This window comes from Diabrotica undecimpunctata, chromosome 1, assembly GCF_040954645.1.
Source record: "Diabrotica undecimpunctata isolate CICGRU chromosome 1, icDiaUnde3, whole genome shotgun sequence".
Lineage (NCBI taxonomy): Eukaryota > Metazoa > Arthropoda > Insecta > Coleoptera > Chrysomelidae > Diabrotica > Diabrotica undecimpunctata.
Window position 1 is genome coordinate 105,437,643 of NC_092803.1, and position 19,264 is coordinate 105,456,906.

At 32.2% G+C, this 19,264-nt stretch overlaps 1 protein-coding gene across 1 annotated transcript in view; it reads right to left on the reverse strand.

Annotated features, from left to right (window-relative positions):
* Window positions 1–17,749, reverse strand: part of LOC140451901 (solute carrier family 7 member 14) — an 812,989-nt gene extending 795,240 nt beyond the window's left edge. The window contains exon 1 of the mRNA XM_072545857.1: window positions 17,577–17,749. The gene's annotated coding sequence lies outside the window, so the exon portion shown is untranslated. The remainder of the gene's footprint in view (window positions 1–17,576) is intronic.
* Between the last annotated feature and the right edge of the window lie 1,515 nt (window positions 17,750–19,264).

Here is a 19,264-nt window from a genome sequence, read left to right on the forward strand (position 1 = left end):
TGTTAATTTATTGATTTTTCCTTTTTTTTAAGGTGCAAACGAAAATATTTTGACAAATTTCCTAATGAGAAATTGTAAGAAAATTTAAGGCGTTTTTATTCTTTGGATTGTAAAGATAACAAGACATATTGTTGCCATGACTAATAGAAGTTTGCAACATACAGAGGCGGCGCGCTCTTCATGTTGGAAATAAACCAGTCCAATGCCGTTAAATATTATATATATATATCTATATATATATATATATATATATATATATATATATATATATATATATCTATATATATTTATATATAAAAGCACTTAGAACTTAAGTTTGTTCAAATGTCCTAATTTCAGTTTGCTATTACTATAAATCGAATTAGAAGACTTACAGATCTTGCTGTTCTCCAAGAGATCTGAGCGGTCTTAATCCAAATGTCAATAAATTAGGAAAATATGTCCAATTGGCCATTCGCCAGCATATCGAATAATTTCCAGCTAAAATCAGTCACTATCCCAATCAACAAATTAAATACCTTGACAGTCAGTTAAATCTTAAAATAGTGACTTATTTAAGAAGAAACATTCTGGATTAAACATAAGTTATCCTTATTACACGAGATTTTTTAAAGAAAACTTTTCTCTTAGATTTGGTTGACCACAAATTGATGTCTGTTTAACTTGTCAGACATTGAATAATAAGATAAAAACCCCAATTTAAATAAAATAGGCGTCGGAGTAAAAATTTTTACACCAAATTGAAAATAAAAGTGATGGTCCCAATAATGGTAACATATAGTACTAGAATTCGACTTTATGCAGAATATCCAACTGCCAAAAGACGCCTGTAGGGGAGGTCTTTTATTATTAACAATTAACATTCTCTGTATTCTGTATCCACAATATCAAAAACAATACTGCTAGGATGTTAATTTACCATGAAGGTGAAGGTATATACAGTGATGAGTGTCTTAAGAACCGGCAAAATAACGCAAAAGATAGAAAACATAATACGTTGTGAAATAAAAAGAGATGAAAGTAGTAGAGGTGGGAAATTATTGATAGAGAAACCTCTAATTTACATTAAATTACATTAGGACTATCGATAGTTTCCCACCTTTAGACGTTAGCTTATGAGCTAGTTGACTTCAGTCATAATATTACAAGTATGACGTCATATATTTACATTTTTTAAATTTCGCATAAAGTAAAAAATGATTGAAGGCAATAAAGCAAATGTAAGTAAACAGTTTAATTAGTAGTAATTTGAAAATTAATTTTGTGTTGACGAATACTGAATAACAAGCTATGATAATTCTGTATTGAGAAGAGTGTATGCGACATCTCAAATCATAGTTTATTATTGATCAATATTTTAATTTTGGATAAAAAAATACTCCTACTTAAACTGTTTTACTTACATTACGTGATATATATTACTATGACTGAAGTCAACCACCTCATAAGCTAACGTCTAAAGGTGGGAAATTTTCGATAATTCTAATGTAATGTAAAGTAAATTATAGGTTAATATCGATAATTTCTCACCTCTACTACTTTTATCTCTTTTTATTTCACAACGTATTATGTTTTCTATCTTTTGCGTTATTTTGCCGGTTCTTAGGGCACTCATCCCTGTATATATACACCGTTTTTAGGTGCCACGCCCTTCCGGTAGGGATCTATGGAGGAGTATCACCGAGCCGCAAGCCCTTATCGCTTGCCGTACTGCTCCATCATAGGCCGATCAGACACCAGCATATTCTAGTCTAAGCCGCAGATTCATCTAGAATTTTAAACTGCTGCGTTAACCTTTTCTATTTTTCTGTCCACCGACTCAAACCCCTGTGTCCCAGGCTCAAACCCACATCCACTGAACCATTTGACAGTGAAGCGAATGAGAATCAGCCGCCAACCCCGCTTGGCTATCTGAGTGACAGTAAAGGTGAAGATAAAAACCGGTAATGAAATTTGTTATTATAAATGACTATATAAATGACTTACTACAAGACACTTGCCTATTACACCAATCTGTGATAAAATTATTAATTTAACGTAATAATCTTATACAGATATTTGAAGATTCTAAAAGGTATGAGGGGTAGCTGATAAAACATTCGTAAAGGCGAGCAGCTAATTTTGCTTTGATTATTTTTAACAATTTTAAAAAGTAATAAAGAAATATGTTTTTCTTTTAAACGTTTTTTATACATTCTAGAGAAAAGTGGTCCAAATAAAAGTTGTAGATTACAAAAAGTTCTTTGATTTCCAAATTAAAATACATAAACAATTGGCCGAGATAATTGCAAAAAGCATTATTGTAATATAACTACTCAAAATGATAGCAGTTACTTAGTTATTCAATTGTGCTAAATTTTAAACAATCAAATAAATAGGAAACAAGTTTTTTAATTTGTTTATCCCGATTATTTAAACAACTGTATTTGTCTAAACAGTCATTCTAGAGGTATTCAGTACATTGCAGTCGTCTGAAAGGCTTCATTTTTAAAGTATAGTAAAAAAACCTATTTTAGTAAATTTGTTATTTAAACAGTTTGGAAAAGGGCTGACTTTATAGCTTATAATCATTTATAATAACTTTGACTTTTTTATGCCACACGCTAGTAAGTACGCTTAATGGAAAACAGAACCTTTTGTGATCAATAGGAAACATGATAGCATGTTTTTTTATAGCTGAAAATTTAAAGCATTCTAAATGAAGATCTAAATTTTATGATCTAATCTATAGATGGCATAGACAGTGAAGAAGTAAAAAGTTAGAACCCGTTAAAGTGATGGTACTCGTAAAATATCTTAGCGGAAAAATGGCGGAGGTAACTACAAAAATATTCTTTATACTTTTTAACTATTTACTTACAGAAACATTACTTGCTTCATTATTTTGTTAAAAAAAACTATAAAATAAAAAAAAATAGGTGTATTGTATTAATTTATATTTTATTATTATATTTATCTAAATATTATACACATAAATAAAAGTTAAATATTTCTTAAGAAATAATAGTAAAATTAAATTATTTTTTTTTATACAAACATTATAGTAATTTTTTTCTGAGATTTTCCCCGAGATGAAAATAGCTCAATTCTTATTACTTGGTTGAACTACCCCAGTTTAAAAAAAATAAAGGTTGTACGTGCCATAAAATCCGAGATATTAAAAATTTTGCCAGCGCGTGTTAATTTGAAGTTCCTTTCTAAAAAAAAACGGAGTTCTATCATCTACTTTTCCGTGGCGGTATTTCATGAGTACCATCACTTTACCATCAATTTACCGGATTATACCTATGTACTTCTTTACTATATATGCCATCTATAAGTTGGACCATAAAACTTTCTTCACCAGCTTTTAAGTGAGTCTATTTGTAAGTGTGTGAAAAAAAAACATCGAAGTTATTGTAAATGTTTATAAGCTAAAACTGAGCTCTTTTTTAAACTGCTTTTTAATAAAAATCAATAAAATAAAATTTTTTTAATATACCCTAAAACTGAAGCCTCAAAGAATTGTACAAAATACCTGTAGAGTAGATGTTTGGGCAAGTACAGTCGTTTAAATAATTGCGCTCCGGGATGAACAAATTAAATAACTTATAAACTATTTAGTCCATCTGGTTTAAATTTAGCAAACTTTAATTATTCAATAATTGACATAATTTTACATACTGCAAAAATAGTAGTATTTTGCAATTATCTCTCTCAATTGTTTTTATATTTTAATTTAGAAACTATCAAAAGTAGAGAACTTTTTATGATCTATAACTTTTATTTGAACTATTTTTCTCTAGAATGTATAATAAAGGTTTTATAAACAAAAAATATTTTTCACTTTTTTAAAATGGTTGCTGTACATCTCTACAGATTTTTGATCAGCTCCCGTCATATACACTGAACGGCTAAAAAAGTTTCATTTTGTCCATTTATTGCAGACAATTTCGTCTTTTAGCATGATAATGCACGGCCGCATACATCTAGAATCGTAATAAATTACTTAGGGGAAGTGGGAATTAATATTCTAGAATGGCCAGCCTGTAGTCCTGATTTGAATATCATCGAACATCTTTGTGATAAACTTCATTGTAGGGTTAGAAGTCAAGCAGGCCAGCCAAAAACTCTTGCAGAACTTCAAAACATGATTCATGAAGAATATGAACATATTCTTGAAATTTGTAATTAAAATCTGTTCCTTTTTCTTTCAAATTGTGTGCAAAAGGTTATTGATGTTTTAGGGCATAATACCTGATATTAGACAATTTTGTTCAAGTTGACTCGTAATTCACGTTTGTAATTCGTTTCGATATTACACTATTTTCTTTTGTAGCATTCAAATTAAATCAATTATGGTAAGAAATCAAGCAGAAATTGTCATTTTTTTTTGTTTTAAACATGAAAAATTTTGAGTATATTATATGAAGCAGTGCATAAAACTTCCAATGAATTTTTATTTTCGGAAATTTATACGGTGGCCATTTTTTTGCAGGTCAGTGTACCTTTTAGAACCTTTAATATCTGTATAAGATTTTTTTCTGCTTTTTTTCTTCTTTAACTGGGGTATATGTATTTATCTCTACTGCTATTTGTTGTCCTGGACTAATGAATTAATATAATTCTTATAATTTGTAAGGAACGAATTCACAAATCTTGTTTACCATTAGTAATAATAAAAGAGTTACCAATCTATATAGTTCTAATAAGTAGTCATTATCGAACAGTCATTTTTCCGATGCAGATATCAATTTTATTCAGTTAAATGAACTTTTGATGGTAACACTTAAAGACAAGAAAATTTAATGAAATGGTAACGAGTTCTAAGAAAGAAAAGTAATGATAATATAAAGAATTGTATTGTCTTACTGTAACTCTTTATCGGTCACTTTTATACTGTAGTTTTTTATTTAAGATATAAAGAGTCATTTATTTAACTTGATGGTTAGTCATTTATTTATTTAGCGTAGGCGTACATTCACGATATCAGTATTAATGATTAAAACGCATTACAAACACATATATAAATTTATATAAAAATAAATATATATCAAAAATTATATGTTTTATATATGTCAAACTGTGTCGCAGAGACAGGAACGAGTGTTATGCATAATTAAAGTTTTATATTTTATAGAAATCATTAATCCTCTCCAGTGGAGCATTTTTGACATGAAAGAATTGATCATGCTATCAGAGTATGCCGTCAAAGGACATTCCATCAAAATGTGCTCAATGGTTTGGCGAGGTTCTCGCACATGCATGATTGTATCTGGCTCAGTCGTCATTTGAATAGTTATTCGAGGCACAAACATGGTTCTAATACGCTTTAGAGTCTTCCACTCAAAGGGAAAAGATATTGAAAAACCAACTATAAACTTATAAATTTGTATTATTTTAAATTAAATTACCGCCACCCCTGTTGCCAAATGTCCGAACATCCAAAAAGAAGAAAGTTGTTCTCATTAATTTCTATCATACACAAAAGTTCTGTTTAGTTCTTCCTCTCTCTCTCTTTATCTCTCCCTCTATCTCTCTCTTTCTCTCTCTCTCTGGCTCACACGGTCCATATAAAAAAAGTATTTAATTTACCAAGTGTTTGGTTGCTGTGGAATAATTTAATAAATGAGTAAAGACAAACGTTGAGTATAATTTCACCCCACAAAAGGCAAAATAAAGAATCAGCAACTTATTACCATTAAAATACTATAATCCAATTCGACAGGTCGTCAGAAGGGTTTGACGCTCAACAGGAAATTCGTGAATGAAAACCCAAGGCACTCATGGGGGTTTATTGGTATCTGTGGTGAGGCTACTGTTTCCCAGCATTCCTTCCATTATGTGTGGGCACTGAAATCTTCCTCATGTAGTTGTTTTACTGTAAAGAGTTGGTACGATATAAATTTAAGCCGCTTTAGTACGATATCTGTAGCTGGGGGTTTGCACTTATGTTTCTATGTTCCCTTGGGAGACTCTCTTATCTACTGATGTCTGGTGGTGTAACATGACTCAAAACAACGAGAAATGGAGTAGAGGTACTTTTAATATATCCTCTAATAATCCCCATGGTTTGATTAAGTTGAGTCATTGAATAGACCAGACTTGGAGCTGATTTTTTGAGAGTGGTGGCATTTGCTTCCCAGGTCCAGGTCATTAGTGAAACTTTTACCTGCAAAGATTTTTAATTTAATAATAATAATAATAATAATGTTTATTACTGTTAATGATTATTACCTGTGAGAGTTTTTGTCAGTTCTTCTATCAGGCGCGGCCCCCTGCGAATGGGGGATGCTTTCTGGGTATTCTTAGCACCGACACCCAGAGGGTAGCAGGGATACTTGCTGTGGAACAAAAACTGACACCTGGCAGTATGTATAAAATGCAAACCCATGAAAATAGTGAATAACGATTTATGTTTAGGGTCGCTGCCTGGAAATCGCCAGGCCACGTCTGAAGCCGGCGCTGGACGTGACAGCATGCGGGACGTCGGTGGCAGGGTGTTGAGGAGGCGGGCCCCTGTTATACAATCAGCTACAGCCCAACAACAAGAAGAACCACAAGCGAGCCAAACAACAGCAGGAGCTCAACTCGCTGGAGGTGCTGCGCTGGAACATCAGCCGGCGCTAACTCAAGCGGAACGACCGAGGCAGCGCATGAAATGGACTGTGTCTATAAATGAAAACATTTTGCGCTTTTATTACAAGGTGACAAACCTCGGTCAAGAAACAATCGGCTATCGACAACATCTGTATGCCGAATTTTGCAGGGAGTACCCAGAGATTCAAGTATCTGAACAGAGAATAGCAGATCAATACCGGGTAATTATAAGAAATAATCTTATCCCAGAGACTAGACGCGATACCATCAGAAGCGAAGTCGAACGAGAGATTCATAACCCAGAGCTAGTTGTAGATCAAATCCTTAATGAAATCCGTAATGAGCAGGCTCCTGAACCTCTCATACAAGAAACTCAACCTGTTAATACGCAGCAGGACAATAACGAGTTGCATGATAACCTGGTAAGTGAAATGGCACGTGCCGTACAAGAGTTTAATGGGACGAACTCTCTTAGCAGACCACCGCTACCAAAAATAAACTCTTGTAAGAAACTAGGTGCGCTGTTACAAATTGTGAACACTAAAGTCCTACCCAATAACATCGTAGAAGCTCATACATTGGAATATTTGCATATGCTGATTTACACTCTCACTCAAAACATGATATAGAAAATAACACACCGCAACAATGCCTGGACACATTAAAACAAAAACTTTCCGTTTATTCAGGCTGCCTAAGGAGATACAAAGTAAGTAACAACCGAAAATGCGACAATATACTTTTTGAGCATGCAGAGAAGGCGTTTTATAGGAAACTTAATTCCACTATAGAAAATGAAAATAAATCACCCAAGTCAAGAAGAAATTCATGAGTTCTGGGGACATCAACTTTCAACGCCAGCTACTCATAACACCAATGTTGCATGGATTGAAGACACAACGAACAACTGTCAACATTACAATAATGTTCCTTACGAACCCTTCACCACCGAAGAAGTCTCAGATACTACCAAAGAGCTTCATAACAGGAAATCTCCTGGACCAGACGGAGCTCAAAACTTCTGGTTAAAGAAGTTTTGGAGTATTGATGAGTGTTTGTCAGTATTGATTAATCATGTTATCTCTAATCCGCAGGAAACAAAATCATTTCTCAACCAAGATCCAGCCAAGTACCGCCCAATTACTTGTCTTCCAACTTTGTACAAATTGGTCACATCCTGTGTAGCCCGGCGTATCTACCAACACTGTGCTCTAAACAATATCATAGAGCTTCAACAGAAAGGATGCGCCAAGGGCTCCATGGGCTGTAAAGAACAACTTATTATCGACTTAGTCATTTCTAACCAGGCATACACCAAAAAAAGGAACCTGTTTACTGCCTTCATTATCTACCAGAAGGCCTTTGATTCAGTTCCGCATGAATGGCTTGTAGATATATTAAAAATATATAAAGTCGATGATAATCTAGTGACCTTTTTAAAGCATATAATGGCAGAGTGGAAGACTAAAATTCACCTTCAAATACCTGGTGAAACCAATATCGAAACTGAAGATATCCCAATTAACCGGGGTCTTTTCTGGGGACTCGTTGAGTCCACTTTGGTTCTGTTTAGCGATGAACCCACTATCTCAGCTACTGAACTCCTGACTCAGGATTTAGCATTAAAAATAACAATACTGTTGTGGCGAAGCTAAATCATCTGTTGTACATGGATGATTTGAAATTATTAGCTTCCACCCGAAACCACCTAGATCAGATGTTAAAAACTGTAGAAACTTTCTCAAATGATATCAGTATGAATTTTGGACTAGACAAGTGCCGTATACTAAATATAGTCAGAGGAAAGGTTCAGCCCGGAGGTTTCGATATGCAAGATGGCCAAAACATCGAGACAATGGGTGAAAATAATATGTACAAATATCTCGGAGTAAAACAAGCGCGGAAAATTGACCATAAACAAATGAAAACTGAACTAACTTCGGAGTTCGTGCGAAGAGTACTTCAGCGGAAAGTAAGAACACTTCTCACAAAGGCGCAAAAACATCATCCACGCAGCGCAGTAGAGAGAACATTACCGCGGTATCAAGGGGGAAGAGGACTAATGGATATAGGTAAGCAATTAGATAAACAAATTACTAATTTAAGAACTTATTTTCAGGTACAGGCTGAGACATCTACTTTACATCGAGCAATTTGCGCAGTAGATGATACAACGCCGCTTAAACTGAAGAAACAAGAAATGCGCATAAACCACCTGACTCAAGCAAGAAAAAAATGCGCACCTGGATGAGTAAACCTCTGCATGGGCGACATCTCAATGAGATCAGCCACGAATATGTCGACAATACAGCGTCGAACTATTGGTTAACATCAGGAAAGATGTTTCCCGAGACGGAGGGTTTCCTACTTGCCATTCAGGATCAGGTTATACCAACTAAAAATTACCTGAAATATATTGTTAAAGATCCTCAAATTTAAAATGACAAATGCCGATATGGATGCCAAGCCCAAGAAACCATCCAACATCTTATCGGTGGCTGTCAGGCATTTGTCGGTACTGATTATAAAGAACGACATGACTCAGTAGGAAAGATTATCCACCAAGAACTAGCTGACAAACTGGGACTTCTCCAAACTGACCATCTTCCTTATTATCCATATGTCCCTGACAGAATGCTTGAAAATGGCAACTACAAGCTATACTGGGACCGCACTGTGCTTACAGACCAACCAGTGGCGCATAATAGGATCTCATACTAGTTCATAAACTTACTAGGCAAACAACACTTATTGATGTGGCGATACCCAACACCAATAATTTACATATTAAATACAACGAAAAGATCGCCAAGTACAGAGATCTAGAAATACAAATCAGGAGACAATGGAGAATGGAAAGTACCCTGACATTACCTATTATTCTATCTACTACTGGTGTTATTCCCAAAAACCTCCTAGCGAACATAAAACAGCTGGGTCTAAATGAACATCTTTATAAGGCCATGCAGAAAGCTGTACTCCTGTACATGTTTATGTAATGTTTATTAATTTCATGTACATTGTATAAAAAGGAACAATAATTTAAGTATGTTATTAACATATAAAAAAATAAACATTTGGTACTACTAGTTAAAACTAAAAGTGGTGGAGCACGGACGTAGTGTGTGCATTGTGTATTTGATACATTAACAATCCAATAAAAGAGCTACATAATACAAATAATTAATTAATTTTAATTATACAATAAATTTATATTTCAGTTTGTACAACGTATTTTTATATTTTGATGATGAATATTATACTTATTTTTATTTTATGACTTTCGGGTAAGCAAAACTATTACTAAACTGTTACTATGACTATACTAAATTACTATCACTAAACTATTGGTTGTTTAATCCATTAAATTTTGCCTATAGCCGCGATTCAAATAGAGAATATATTTTATAAATATTAATTTTATCATTACATTATATTGAGTTAAAAATAGTTAGGTATATTTTATGTATATTTATCAGGTAAGGCATAGAATATTCTTGAAGCTTGATAAAGGAGGTATCTTTGACCCAATCTTTTTTCCTACTTCCAGTTTTAACATGTTCATTTGTTTTATGGCGGGTTTCATAGGGATGGCATAGTTTATAAAGTATATGTTTTCTGCTATATATCTAAACTAGCATGGAAGACATAATATAGTTGTCTGGTATCCATTACTTTGGCTTTAATAAATAGAAGATGACTTGAGTAAGTACGTTGTTTATATAATATTGTTTTTAGTATTCTCTTTTGTAAAATGTTTTTAATATCACCCCAACCAAGTATTCCGTATCTAATTGTGGACTCAAGAAGAGAGTGATATAATATTTTTAAATATTTTACGTCAATTATTGATTGTATGTATTTGAATATTGGAACTAAAGCTCTCGGGAATTTTTTTAGTTTATTCATATCCTTATCCCATCTTAGATGTGAGTCTGTAGTTATGCTCAGATATTTTATATTAGAGGTTGTTTTTATCGTTATGTTACTTTCCATGCAGGTATTGTTTATATGATTAAATGTAGGTAGTGATACTTTGTTACTACAAAATTAAATAACAAAAGTTTATTCAAAGTTATATTAAACATAATCAACTTCAGTTTTATTTTTTAAATCGTTCTATGTATCTGCACTATACAAAATAGCAGTGTAATCGGCGAAACTGATTATTAAAAAAAATTCTATTTAAAATCCTTTATAGAAGGTATATAATTAAAATACCCAATCGGGCTATATCACAAAACGTTTTTGGAATCTGCATTCCGTCATCAGTGTTTCAGGTGTACAGGTTTTGAGCCACTAAATATTTGGGTAAAAACCCGTTAAATGTTACTAGTTTAAATTTAGATTACATTATTCGAACTTTAATGTTAAGATGATAAAGTTACCAGTGGAATTGATAACATGGCAACGCACGACTCTATATGAGGTTGCTGGTCCTGAGACAAAGTGTCTACGAGTACTTGTTGATAGCAACTGTGCTAGTAGTTGCTATCAACATTATTTTATGTTACTAATTAATTATAAAATTAATTTTATTTATCAGTCGTATTAGGAACTGAGATTAGAAAAAAAAACATGTAATAATATAAAAAAGGGAGTGAAGTAAGAATGAAATGCTCGATTAAATAATAAATTGTAAAAAAGGAGATTTATCTTATATACCAATATGATTTAAATGGGAATAAGTCACAATTAAAGGTTAAATTATGTTTATTGACGTTTCAATATGGTATGACTTATCTATCGTATATGCCAATGGATTAAGAAATATGAGGAAAAATGTAATAAAGTTGAGAGATAGGTAAATTGTATTTACTGTAACATAAATATTTTTGAATTGGTTGGAAAAGTGTGGGTATTTTAAGATTACTGATAATAAGAGAATGTTAATATACAAATGATTCCCAAAGTGGCAGTGTGTAAGTTAAATAAATGAACGTGATTATCTGCAATAAGTTTTTACTTCGATGTTAGAGTTTTTTTTAATAACCCTAAAATCCAAGCTAGTAAAATATATTACAATACTCAATAATGTCTTTTAACCGCTATATCGACTAACCTAATTTTTAAATAAAATTCATAACTAAGGTTTATTTTAAATTTCTCGATATCTTTACTGTTTTTTGCTACAAAATTTAGTTTTCCGAGCTGTTTTCTAAATGCCAGTTCTGTGTCAAGGCAGCTTGTGTATTTTTTTTATATTGTCGGGTTTTACGTCTTGTCTTTTCTCGCAACTGATGAATGAGTCCGTTTAAATTGGAGCTGCTCAGGGTGACAGTGATGGAATTGAACCTCAAATGTCATTTGTCGCCAGCTCTTGTCGTAAAGCGTGACAAACTGATATCTTTTACGCTTAGGTATCTTTTGGGAGTTTTTGTTTTATAAGAAACTTTATTCCTGACTTTTTTGTAGTGTCACTCAAATTATATCGGTTTTACAATTCTTACAAATGAAACAACAAACTGAATAAATACTATGCTTATAAATTTAATATAGAAACAAATTCTTCCAAATAAGGTATAATTCCAAAATTAAGAGAACATCAAAATGAGTATAAGGTAACCATTTAGAAGAAACTTACTTTAAGAGATACAAAACAAATAGATATAGCACTACCATACCTAAGCTAAATACCTCCTTAGAAAATATCATAGTGTAAGCTTGTGAAAACGTATAAATGAAAGTATTAATGAAAGCAAGAAAAAAACTTATAGAGGTGGGCAAAAGAGAAGGTGCAGAAATTACGAAACTGACTAAAACCATTAAAACATTAACATGAATGAATAAAAAAGCAGCAGAAATAAATTAAAGCCATAATAGAAAAAAATAGAAACTAAAAATACCTGAGACCTACATTAAGAAAAATTTGTGAAAATCCCAATCAATGTAACATCCCGATATATGCAGCTTTTGTAGGATTTAAGAAAGCTATTGGAAGCATGGAACACTAGGCAATATAATGCTTACTAAACAGCAGTACAGTTTACTACACAATAATGGAGAAATCGCTTTAATTCGCCTTCCTTGATATACAAGGCGCATTTAATAATGCACTACAGAATTCATTTTATGATGCAGTATCATCAAAAGGAATATCTGCTACTCCATGCCATTGAATCAAAGCAATGTTAGGTAATGGTAAGGAGAGGAGATTCTAGCCAAAAAACTCAAGGGGTCCTACAGGAGGGAGTGCTTTCTACCCTCCTGTGGTCAATCCTGATGGATGACATGGTTTCGCTCCTTGACGCAATGCATGTGGAAGTGCAGGCCTGGGAGGATGATTTAGTAAATATGGTAAGAAGAAAATATGCTAATATTCTGTTCAACACATTCCAAAAAGCAATAAATATCACATGTCAAAATACAACTTTGAGATAGAATTAAATATCATTAAGCAAATAGCAGTCAATAAACAAAAAATTAATAAAATTTTAAATCAAAAACTATACAAAAAAGCCCTGAAATTAATATTTCCACCACTAGAGAAAAACCCTCTGCTAGATTACATATACAGACAAGATATCAACAAAAATAGCCAACACATAAAAAAGAAAGGAATAACATCAAATTTTAGAACGAACAACAACTTAGGCAAATATATTAAAAACAATAAGATCCAAAATAAAAAGCACAAAAAATACAAAAGTGGTGCATACAAACTTAAATGTGACGACTGCCCAAAAACTTACATTGGTCAAACTGGTAGAACTTTAAACAAACGTATAGCAGAACGTAAAAGAGATATCAATAATGGAAAAACAGATTCTACATACGCACTTCACTTTCTAGGTCATAATCATTCTTTTAATGGCGAATTTCAAATTCTTCACATCCAAAATAAAGGCATTTACCTATCTTTATTAAAATCTATGAAAATTAACAAATTAAAAAAACACAGACATAATTCTGAATGACCAACTTGAGACAAACAGTTCTCCCCTCCTCAATCTATTCAGTTAAAGACTATTAAGTGTAAACACATACCCAAAATTAGATCACTTGAGAAAGGCACTCTGCCGAAACAGCTGTAGTGATAAGATATTCTAATAAATTTTGTGAATGTTTTGAAAACAAAGTTTTTAGTGTTTTATTGTTAAACAAAATAAATTTTCATCAAGTAACGGTCACATCCATCATATACAATAAATATCCTTACTAGGTGGTACGAAAGGGAAAAGCTCTCTGTCAACCCTAGTAAAACAGTATTAGTCAGTAGTTCCATAAAAAGATGGAATCAAGATAACATCTAGATACCCACTCTATATGGATAAACCATCAAAGAGGCTAATGAGGCCAAATATATAGGTTGTATAGGTAGTTCTAAATAAGCAACTTACATGGAACGTCTATTTGGTAAGAGTAACCAACAAAAAAGGGGGTTAGAAACCTAACGAATGTACTGGCTATGTATGACTAAAGTTTTCATGTAGGCCTGTGATTATGTATGGTGCACTAATGTGATGGTCTAAATGGCAACAAAAGACCACCAAACAGAAGCTGGATAAGCGTCTTTATTCATAAAAGAAGCGGTGACGGCTACCCCAACCATCTTTATGGACCTCCTTCCATGACATATATGAATAGAGAAAAAAGTGAAGGCAGGAGCATGTAAAAGGCGCATGAGATGACAGGAAGCAGGGTAAAACGATACCGAAATCAGATCTGAAGCCATAATTAAAAATCAACCAAAGCTGGAAATACTATCAGATCCAATGTAACCTAGATAAAAGTTTAATAAGCAGTTTACTCTTTCCAGGAAGGGGCAAATGGAAGTCGAATAAAGCGAATCTCATAATGACAGATCATTGCTAGTTTAATATATACAGATAGCTCTAAAACTAAGAAGTTGAAACGGAGGAAAACCAAGGTTAATCCTTACTAGGTTATTACTCATCTTTCAAGCGGAAATCTATGCAATACAAATGTGTCTATAGAAACTAATCACAAGGAACACCATAAAAAAATCTGTAAAGATAATTTCTGATAGCCAGGCGGCATTAACGGCAATAAGGTCGAATCGAATTGACTCTAAGATAGTTTGGAACTATCTTCAGAATCTGATTCGAATCGGAAAAAGTAACAAAGTACGAATACATGAGACGGATAAACTCTTCTGTGTAACTGCTCAGTGTTGGACAGGATAAGGCTAAATACATTTGAGAATTACCATCTCGAGCCCTACGACTTTGTTGAAGTATTAACTAAGGCTGATAGGCTTTGTTAAAAACGCTGAGCTGCTGAAGAAACAACTTTAAAATAAGGATGGGCCACAACAGACCTTTTAGATTGACTATAAGGGTAATAAAGCGCCCACTCATATTAAGCCTAACCTACCCTAAACGATCGAAAAGTTTGAAGTTGTTTTTTGAGATAGCAAAGTTGTGTAACATTTTGAATTTATTTTCTATAAATATTGTTAAGGAACTGTTTAACTCGAGCCTTATTTATTTTACAACCATCACAAAATGCTTACTTATTTTAGTCTTAATTACTGTTTATTTAAAACTACATATTTCGTTTTTTATTATATATATATATATATATATATATATATATATATATATATATATATATATATATATTACCAATTATCTCTTGTCCTAATATATAACATATACATCTATTTTTCTGTGCCTATGTAGCTTCACAAACCTTCGTGATACTTGGCAAAATATACGATTTGTCGACATTTACTTTGGTTAAATATATCTTCTCTTCAAACTTTTATTCCCTTGATACTTACATCTTTTAAGATGTTATCCCTCCTTCTAAATCAATGCCTACGTAAGAGTCTCTTGCCGACTTGATTCTCCTTGCGTAGCCCTTCAATGAGCTGTTTCTTATGAGCTCTCTGTACATTCCCTGTCGACCTATTCCTTTGATGAGCTCTTTGTCATAAGTTTCCTGGACATATCGTGCACACCTATTGTTCTCACCTAACCAAATATACCTCGTTGATTTTGCTTGGTTGTAATGGTAGTTTTAATTTTTCAGTAAAATTCTGTCTAATTTTCATTTAACACAGAAAATTGTCACTGAAATTTATAATCGTATTTATTATATATTGCCACAAATTATGATATTTACCTCTGTACCTCTGTACGAAGACTAAATTTTACCAAAATAAAAATATTAAATATCAGCAGAAAATAGAAATCGGTACTATTTCCACTAAAATTCTATTCCCAAAAACCATTTTCACTACAATCCACTTTGTTTTAAAATAACTTCAACTAAATACCATTTGCACTAAACCGCTTTCCCTTTACTAGGTATGGTGCCCCACTGTCTAGACAATGTGACGTCACAGGCGCCAATGTCGGTAAGCATTGGATCTGCATGTCAACCGCCCTGACTCTTATTACGGCTAAAAAAACCTCCCAGAAAGGAAGAAAGTCTATCTGAAGATGGATAAATGTTTAAAAAATGTCCAAGCCAACGTTGACGATAAGATCTCAGTGTACATTACATCCCGGATTGATCGGACTACCTTCGTATGATGACAAGTTCCTCTACTATGCTGATGGTTTAGAGATACTTACAAATTTTAGTTTAATCATTATGTTAACTTGACTATATAAATTATACTCATTATACTTGAGTCATCAACTCAAACCACTCGGTACAGTCGTGTGTGCTCATCTGATGACTGGCTTTGTGTTGTAATACATTTAAAAATTCTATTTACCAGATATGGTTTTTACTATAAATGATTTTTAGTCGACATGGTTTCGTGGAAGTTGTTTTGGTGGATCTGATCCCATATCGGAAAAAGGTATCTCATTTAATACATATAACGACAGATAAATATAACTTTAAATAAGTAGACATTTTTAGGTATGTTGGGAACAGAATTATAAACCAGAAATCTTGTATAAAATGTTATGTAACGATTAAAAAGTAGACCCAAAAATATAATACGGTAAAAGAAGCAAGTTTATAGATGATCCATGAAATACAATTATGGGTAGAAAATCACAACAAATATATAGAAATAGGTTCAGATAATGATAGATAATAAACAAAAGCTCAGATATTACTGACGTGACTGACTAATGTTGAACTTAAACGTCAAACATCTATACTAATAAAGCCCAAACTCTAATGATATAAACCAGTTAAGAAAAATAGTAAAAAGTATCCAAATAAGATTTGCCTTTAAAAAATAAAACAATTTACATTATTATTAGACAAAACAACATAAATATCAGATATCTAATCCTCTAGATCTTCAGTTACCGCAAAAAATAACAAACATTTGAATTATTTTTGTATTTAATTATTATATGGCAACATGGACCATTTTATTTCTGGGATGAAATATGCTTGAAATTTATTTGTAATTTAAACCAATTTACCAATATACCATCTTTCTTTGGAAATACTAATAAAAGCAAATAACACACAGGCTTAGTTCCGTTATTATGTTAATTGTTACCTAAAAACTATCTTCTAATCCAATTTGTGAATTTTTATCCTTGAGTATTTTGTTTCCTTAATGTTTTATAAACTGTTTCACGATAAAGACACTAAAGAAGTTTTTTTTACTGTCTATGCAGTAACTATAGTGTAATGTTCCTATTCTCTTTACTGATAGATAGAATAGGATTATTTATTTTAAAGCAGTGTTTAATATAGGAATGTCCAGTTAAATCGACAATAAAATATTGGCTTATCCATTTTATATTTTAAAAAAATTTATAGTTTAAAGTTAATAAAACTTTTGTTTTAGAGTTTTTTTAAGTTTTTTCTTTTATTTTAGATTCAGGTAAAATGTTAATTTTTTAAATAAACATTTTTCAAAATATCTATAATTTTAAAATTTCATTTAAAAAACGTCACTTAATTCATAAAAGGCTAAAATTTTATCATTTTATCGGTATAGTTATTAACTTTATGTACTTATGTAAGTTAATAACAGACATAAGAAATTGATAGTTCGGCCAATATAAGAAGCCATTTTCGGCCAATTTGTATGACAAAATCAATCTTACCTTTGCTTTTAATCAAAACAACTTTAAAAATTCACGACCCTAGCACTATTTTCACATAACCGAATCCTAACAATTGGCACATTTTCACTCCGTTATTGAAACTCTTGGAAAAGTAGAATTCCGAATAAAGCGCGTTCCGATGTGAATGCTGAAATTTAACTTGCGAGAGCTTTTGGAGCTTTCTCACTACTGAGTCCTGCGGACCGAGTTGGCGGCTTCTATCGACCACTGAGTCGTGTATGGCGGCGGCAGTGGAAAATGGAGAACGATGGAAAATCGAGAGAATGGAAGAGAGCGGGAAGCGGCGTACGCCCTTAGACCTGTTTTAGAGGTGGCGGTATTCAATAATTTTCATAGGCTAAAAAAAGGCAGAATTTGTAAAATATATATTCAGTTTTGGTACAAAAATATTTATTATAAATAAAACATATCAATGGCGTAGAAAAAATGAAGCAGAAGAGATGTAAAAGTGGATATATGTTTATGTTTAAAAAATAACATACATATAAATGTAAGGACTATACGGTAAAAATGAATGAAATTGTGAGAATTGTAAGTAAGACGACAACATAAGTTCCTTTTGAGCAATTTCAGTATTTAAGTAAGAAATAAACGGGCAAAAATATCACACATGGTTTGAAAAAATTAAATATTATTGGATATATACAGATAATAAATAACGTTGTTTCAGACCAAGATAGAAGAAAAATTGAGATTAAATATGAAATATTTCCTCTAGTCCTTGGCATTTCATTTCCCTTTTTATATTTTCTATGGGTCTCTTACTTAAGATCTTTGACATTATTTCTGCTATTATTTGAGAATTTCCAAACCACTTTTTGCTCTGCTGTCATACTTCGCGATTGGCTTTTCTTTTCCATCCTTTCTTATTTTGCATCCCTCCTTAATTGTTTTTTAACATTTTACATTCTCATCTTTCTAGCCGCTTTTCGAAAGCTATATTAAATACCCAAGTCAAGCATACATATCTATGGCTAAAAGGACAAATATTGTATGTCCAAAATTGATGTTTTTAGCAATATAAATTTGAAAGTTTGTGTTAACCTTGACAAACCGTACATCTTTTAAAAGTAATTAAATTACAGTTAAGTTCATGTTACACCTCTTTTTATATATTATTCAATTCTATTTCTATTAGGGTTAAATTTTAATCACATTTAACAAGCTAAAAGAAACCCTCTGTATGGACGTACAATACATGTGAAGTAGGATATGGACATACAATATATCATTATTTCCATACTGCAATTGTGAAATTATCATTAAATCAGGTTTAAAATAATACTAGTAGTACAAATAAAAAATTTTTATTAACGGAAAAATATTCATAAAGTCAAACAAAATTAAAACTTAGTCTGTTTCGTATTCAGAATCACTTGGAACCATATCTTTCGCCTTTATGGATGTAAGTAATGTCTCTACAAAGTTTCTGTAGTCTTCTGGAATTACCTTCTCATGTAAGAGACACAGAAGGTCGTGCGTTTTTGGATTGGAAATTGGCAAAAAACCCTTATACTGTTGTTTAAGATGAACACCATGAACATTCACACACGGTTTAGATGTTCTCGTTCTGCGTGTGCCTTTGTCGCATACGTTCAATTTTAAAAAGTCGTTACTTGTAACATCATACTTGAACAAAAACCATATTCCTAATAAAAGAAATTAGA